General features: G+C 37.0%; 1 pseudogene across 1 annotated transcript; it reads left to right on the forward strand.

Moving 5' to 3' along the window:
• Positions 1-751: 751 nt before the first annotated feature.
• LOC147510806 (elongation factor 1-alpha-like) lies at positions 752-2,680 on the forward strand (annotated as a pseudogene). Its single transcript, XR_015219022.1, has 3 exons — positions 752-943; positions 1,099-1,435; positions 1,667-2,680. The product of XR_015219022.1 is annotated as an elongation factor 1-alpha-like (transcript).
• The last annotated feature ends 3,578 nt before the right edge of the window (positions 2,681-6,258 follow it).

Raw genomic sequence — 6,258 nt, forward strand, 5'->3', positions numbered from 1 at the left:
TTGGCCTTCTCTTCTTGGTGTTATAATTGGCTTGTTCAAATCGCGTAGTACAGTGATCATAAGTGGTGATGACGATTCTGTTGTGAAGTTGGATGCCGAAATTTGTTGAGAAGTTGGAAGCGAAAAATGATGTTGAGGCTGAAGAGGTCAGTGAAATGGAGAAGGAGGTTTTTAATTTGGATGAGAAGCTTCAAGCAATGAGATCTGATCCAAATATGGAAGAAGGGTAAAAAGGTAATAAAATAAATAATAGGAAATAGAAATCGGATGGAATTTCACGATATTGGAAAAACAGGGAGTTTTTGTGATATGAGCTGATAAATAGGGAGGTTATGTGGTATGGGCCGATATGAAGGGGTTTACACTCATCCGGATTAAAACCAAGGGGCTGAGCCCCATTTCTTGTATATATATATATCATATAATGATCGTGGCCTCTTAAATTCATCCGGGTTTTTTCCTTACGCATAATACCCCTGAATAAATAATTAAATCAAACACCTATATACTATTAAGAATGACTATTTGGTCTTTTTACACCCATATAAATTTTTAATACCGATATTGTCCTTCAATTAAAATGTTGTTTAATACTGTTTAATAGGGGTAATCGGTCATTCTATGTGGTGGTTAATTAAAAAACCAAATGCATGCAATTTTGAATTGTACGCTACACAGTAAATACCCACTTAATATTAATTAAATATTAATTACGGCTCATTAATTACCATAAATATACACATAGCCCTTTCACTTTCCGTTCCCAATCTCCAACTCTTCGTCTCTACCACTTTCTTTTGCGAACAGTAAAAATAAAAGATAACCAAATGAAAAAAATGAATATTTTCTCCTCCTTTTTGCTCACCTCAATCCCTCGCAATGTACCTTATGGTTTCTTCCCCTCTCTTTTCCGCTTTGAATGTGGCATCACCTTGAATCTCATGTAAGTTATTTATGATTTATAATTTATTTTCGATTAATTTGATTTTTCTCCTTTCTCCATTAGCTAGCATCTTCAGGCCCCAATTGAATCATTTAAAAGTATTGAATTTAACAAACTATTTTTGTTTGGTTGTCTTATTTTTAATTTTTTTCAAGGCTTTATTGGCGCTGCAAAGCTCATATGTGATTCGAAGTTACCTGCTGGGTGTTGGACAAACTGAAGGCTGAACGTGAGCATGGTATTACCATTGATATTGCCCTCTGGAAGTTTGAGACCACCAAATACTACTGCACTGTCATTGATGCTCCTGGCCATCGTGACTTCATCAAGAACATGATTACTGGTACCTCTCAGGCTGACTGTGCTGTTCTTATCATCGACTCTACTACTGGTGGTTTCGAGGCTGGTATTTCCAAGGATGGTCAGACTCGTGAGCATGCTCTGCTTGTCTCCACCCTTGGGGTGAAGCAGATGATCTGCTGCTGTAATAAGGTATGAACTCATCTGCTTTTATTATCAGCTTTTCTATTTTAATGTGGATGTTGCCTTGTGCATTTCAAGGTTCTCAATTTTTGAAGTTACTTATCATATGAGTGAACTTCTTTTGTAGATGGGGGCCACCACTTGCAAACATGAGTTCTGGCCACAATTAGTATCTCAAACTCTAAACCTTCTTGTTGATTTTACCGTTAATTGTATATTATTTCTGATATTGTCTTGTAGATGGATGCCACCACTCCCAAGTACTCCAAGGCAAGGTATGAAGAAATAATTGTGAAGGAAGTATCTTCTTATCTGAAGAAGGTAGGTTACAACCCTGACAAGATTGCATTTGTTCCCATCTCTGGGTTCGAGGGTGACAACATGATTGAGAGGTCCACCAATCTGGATTGGTACAAGGGCCCAACTCTTCTCGATGCACTTGACCAGATCAATGAGCCCAAGAGACCCACAGACAATTCAAGCCACTTCGTCTCCCACTTCAGGATGTTTACAAGATTGGTGGTATTGGAACTGTACCAGTTGGTCGGGTTGAGACTGGTGTTGTGAAACTTGGTATGGTCGTGACATTCGGTCCTACTGGTCTGACTACTGAAGTCAAGTCTGTTGAGATGCACCACGAGGCACTATTGGAAGCCTTACCCGGTGACAATGTTGGCTTTAATGTTAAGAATGTTGCTGTCAAGGATCTCAAGCGTGGTTTTGTTGCATCAAATTCCAAGGAGGATCCTGCCAAGGAGGCAGCCAACTTCACCTCGCAAGTCATTATCTTGAATCACCCTGGGCAAATTGGAAATGGATATGCTCCAGTTCTTGACTGCAACACATCTCACATTGCTTTGAAGTTTGGAGAAATTTTGACCAAGATTGACAGGCGATCTGGTCAAGAGCTTGAGAAAGAGCCCAAATTCTTGAAGAATGGTGATGCCGGTATGGTCAAGATGCTTCGAACCAAGCCTATGGTGGTTGAGACTTTCTCCGAGTACCCTCCTCTTGGCCGTTTTGCTATTAGGGACATGCGCCAGACTGTTGCTGTTGGAGTCATCAAGAGTGTTGAGAAGAAAGACCCCACTGGTGCCAAAATCACCAAGGCTGCAGCCAAGAAGAAGTGAACTTTTAAACAAGTGCAATATCGCTCCATTAACTACTTTCATAGACTAAATGTATTTCTTTTCTACTACCATTTATCGTGTTTCGTTATTACAATTCTCTAATGATAGATGCCCTTCACATTTCGATAGTATGGATGTAGATTATTGTCTCACATTTAAGGATGACATGGTTTAATGCTCCTAAGTAATATCTTCGTCAATATGGCAGTATAAATCCAATCCAAATATGTTAAGCTGTTAGATTTGTGTAATTAGAATTTGGCTTTGGCTTTTGTTCCCTTGGATTTTCTTAAAGAGATTGGACGATTGCAAGGTTGTTAAAGTTTGTATGAATTTTGAAACGAATAACACTATATTTGAATCTATGTTCTTCGAGTGTAGTGTACTTGAATAAAAAATTAATGACAAAATTACATAAGTTTTCGGGATTCAATTCTCAATTGGGTTAAATTTAAAATTAAGCTATGTTTTTTTTTTTTTTTTTTTTGGTGTTTCCTATTTGTTTTTCTTTTAATGGAATCTTCAACTTGGAGGATGTGTTTCACTTTCTGTTGCTTGCTGGAATGCATTCTTTTCATTTTCAACATATTTCTAATAGGTGATGTCCTTTGGCCATTGATCAGGTTTGAGAAATCTGTGTCTTGAGTAGGTGAGTCACTTTGGTTGGTGAGGGTTGGCTACCTCACGCTTTATGAACAATTTCAGGCTTATCAGGAGTTCTTTACATTTTTGGTTTGTTGGTTTTAATTTTCCATGCTACGCCATGTTTGAAATTTGTGCTTTTATAGATTAAATTGACGATGGAAGATGTATGAATCTGATTAGTTTCAAGGTTTATTTGTACAAAGTTGTTTGGACGACGGATCAGTGGTACTTTCATTTGTATTTATGCTCTTGGTGTTCTTGATAGAGATACTCATACACTCTTAAAATTGTTCCTATTGCTTCTAACAAGGTGTACTTTTATTTCTTATGCATTTTTTAGAAATTTGTACTTTATTGTGTAATTAGAAGTAGTATGTAATAATTTTATTTCATACTGAATATAAGAAACACAGATTTTGTATGGGAGTGCTAATGCGTTTTAAGTTAAACATGTGACTACAAGTCGCACACTGTATAAATGAATCTTGAGTTTGTCGCGGATGACTTATCATATATGTACAAGTTATATGGAAAGAAAAAAAAAATCTAAGTTCACTAGAATGTGAATTGCATAGGTATTGTTTCTAGACTAAAGTAATAATAATAAGAAGTCGTGGTTCACACTTCACATTCATCCTGTGGTGCTTTAATGAAATTGATCGCGTATATATCAAAATTACATGCCATGGTAGGTTTTAAATTGCATTGCCATTTTAGGCTTTGGAGTTCATCTACTGGAATTGCGACTCTCAACTATCTTGTGATCTTAGTAACAGGATGTTTATGATTGCAGATCCTGGGATTGGAACCAAGAGTTAAAGGTTTAACATTAGATGAAAAGACATTTCCCAAGGAGTCAAAGGAAGAAGACCTTTCTCCCGCAGAGAAGGATCACAAAAAGAGAGTTGTGCTTACGGGTAGGTTTGGATCAAAGAGGGACCAGGCGAAGGTATGTGTATTTTCCTTAAAATTACAGGGCTTATTACTGTAAATTTTCAATGATAGGATCTTACTAATTTAAGAAGGTAATGGTAATGTTTGCCAAGAGTATTATTGGTATTTGGTGTATAAGTTTTGTTGCATGCTTTATCCCGAATCGGAGTGTGTAGTGATCCGATCCATCTATGTGGGAAGCAGAACCTAACCCAGACTTGGCATTTCTTAAATCCAAAGATGTCAAGTTAGAATTTGAAGAAGGAACAATGAAAAGAAAGAAACTGTGAAGAAAATATCAAGTTTAAATAGCTACAACTTACAATCTACATTCAATAGTCGAGTTTAGTGTCACTGATCAAAATTGGAAAAATTCGTTGGACCAAGTGAGCAATTGGTTATTCGACAATAGATTGTTATAGTATTCTAGAGGATATACGACAGAAAGATAAAAGAGAAGGTAAGCAATATTTTTAGTAGGGTGGACAAGCAAATAAAAAAAAAGGTGAATGCGATCGATAATCTAGATAAAAAAAGAGGAAACTACAGAATTGCTGGAAGACAAACTAAAGGAACGAGTGAACCTTAAATCTGACCTTTAAAGATTGCTTAGGTTGGAGGAGATCAAATGGAGGCAAAAATCTGGGGTATACTGAGAGAGAGAAAGGGACAAAACACAAAGTATTTTCCATCGGATGGCTTGCATCCGAAATAGATTCAAATCGGAGGAATAAGATGATCATAGATGGCGAGAATGATGGGAAATAAAGGAAGAATTAGAGACCACACATTAGAATACTACTCCTCTTTGTACTCATACGATGGACTCACCAAACCAATTATGTATGGGATGGAATTTGAAATGTTATCAGTGAACATAAAGCGAAGTTGGAAGACATGCATGATTGAAGAAGATGAAGTTATGCCTGCTATCAAGGATCTCGATGGAGAAAAGGACCCAGGGATTGACGCTTTCCCATGATTGTGTATAGAAAATGCTGGAACTTCTTGAGACATGATTTTATGGAAGTCATTAAGGACTTTCAAGAATCTGGGTTTCCAATTTGGTCAAGCTACTTGGGATTTCTCCAGAAAGAGAATTGTTCGACAAATCTAAGTAAAATAGGGATTGCATCCCGCCTAACCAATTTGGAATGGTTCCACTCAAGTGATTCAACGATATATCCAACAACCTGCAATTTGGTGGAATTTCACCACACACATTGTGGAATAGATCTGGTTAGGCCACAATATGCAATTACAAGAGCTGTAAGGTTCTCAAACTTTAGATCTTCAACCGCTGGCATCACTTCAGATTGGAAGTTCTGGGTGAGCACAAGGGTTTTAGGTTCTCGCATTGCTGCAAACCAACAAGAACAGCTAAAATATTGTGAATGCTGGTGTTAGAAAGCAAGAGGTAAGAGAGGGACTGCAAAATTAATAGCTCTCAGTGCTAGACAAGAGGAGAGACTATCAGGAAGGGGACCATTGAGTTTATTTGAACCAAGATCAATGAATGACGACTTCCACTAATTAGGTGCGAATTTTGTAAAGGTGTTTTTATTAAGCCCCAAGTTTAGCCCAAAATTTGTTTATCCTCAGGGCAAGGGTTGCTATTAACCTTCCTACTGAAATATAACCTTCCTACTGAAATAAAGGCTGCAATATACGTGAAAAGAAAGTGGATCCAAGCTAAGAGAGACTTAATGGCAAGCAAAGGGGTTTTTTTTTAGGTAAAGCAAGCAAAGGGTTTAACTTTGTGAGAGTCCATCCTTTATGCAATTATAGGGGTCATTCTGGAACTGCTTTGGCAGTTTCAATTTTCTGATATTTTTCTTCTTTAGTTCGCTTGGAATGAGAATAAAGATTAAATCGATTATAAACCAAGTTGGTAGCGAGTAAAATATGCCTTGGGGAAGAGGTCGAAAATGATGTTTGTATAGCAATATGATTATGTCAAGAATATTTCTCAAATAAACTTATAAATTTTTTCCAGAGTAAATTTATGTGTTCTTTGCACAATTGTTTTTGTTATATATATATATATCGGCCAAACAAGGCTCCTAAAAGGACCTTAAATAAGTACCAAATCTAAAACACCCACAACTTCACCTACAAAATGAT

Source organism: Coptis chinensis, chromosome 3 (assembly GCF_015680905.1).
Source record: "Coptis chinensis isolate HL-2020 chromosome 3, ASM1568090v1, whole genome shotgun sequence".
In the NCBI taxonomy this organism is placed as follows: domain Eukaryota; kingdom Viridiplantae; phylum Streptophyta; class Magnoliopsida; order Ranunculales; family Ranunculaceae; genus Coptis; species Coptis chinensis.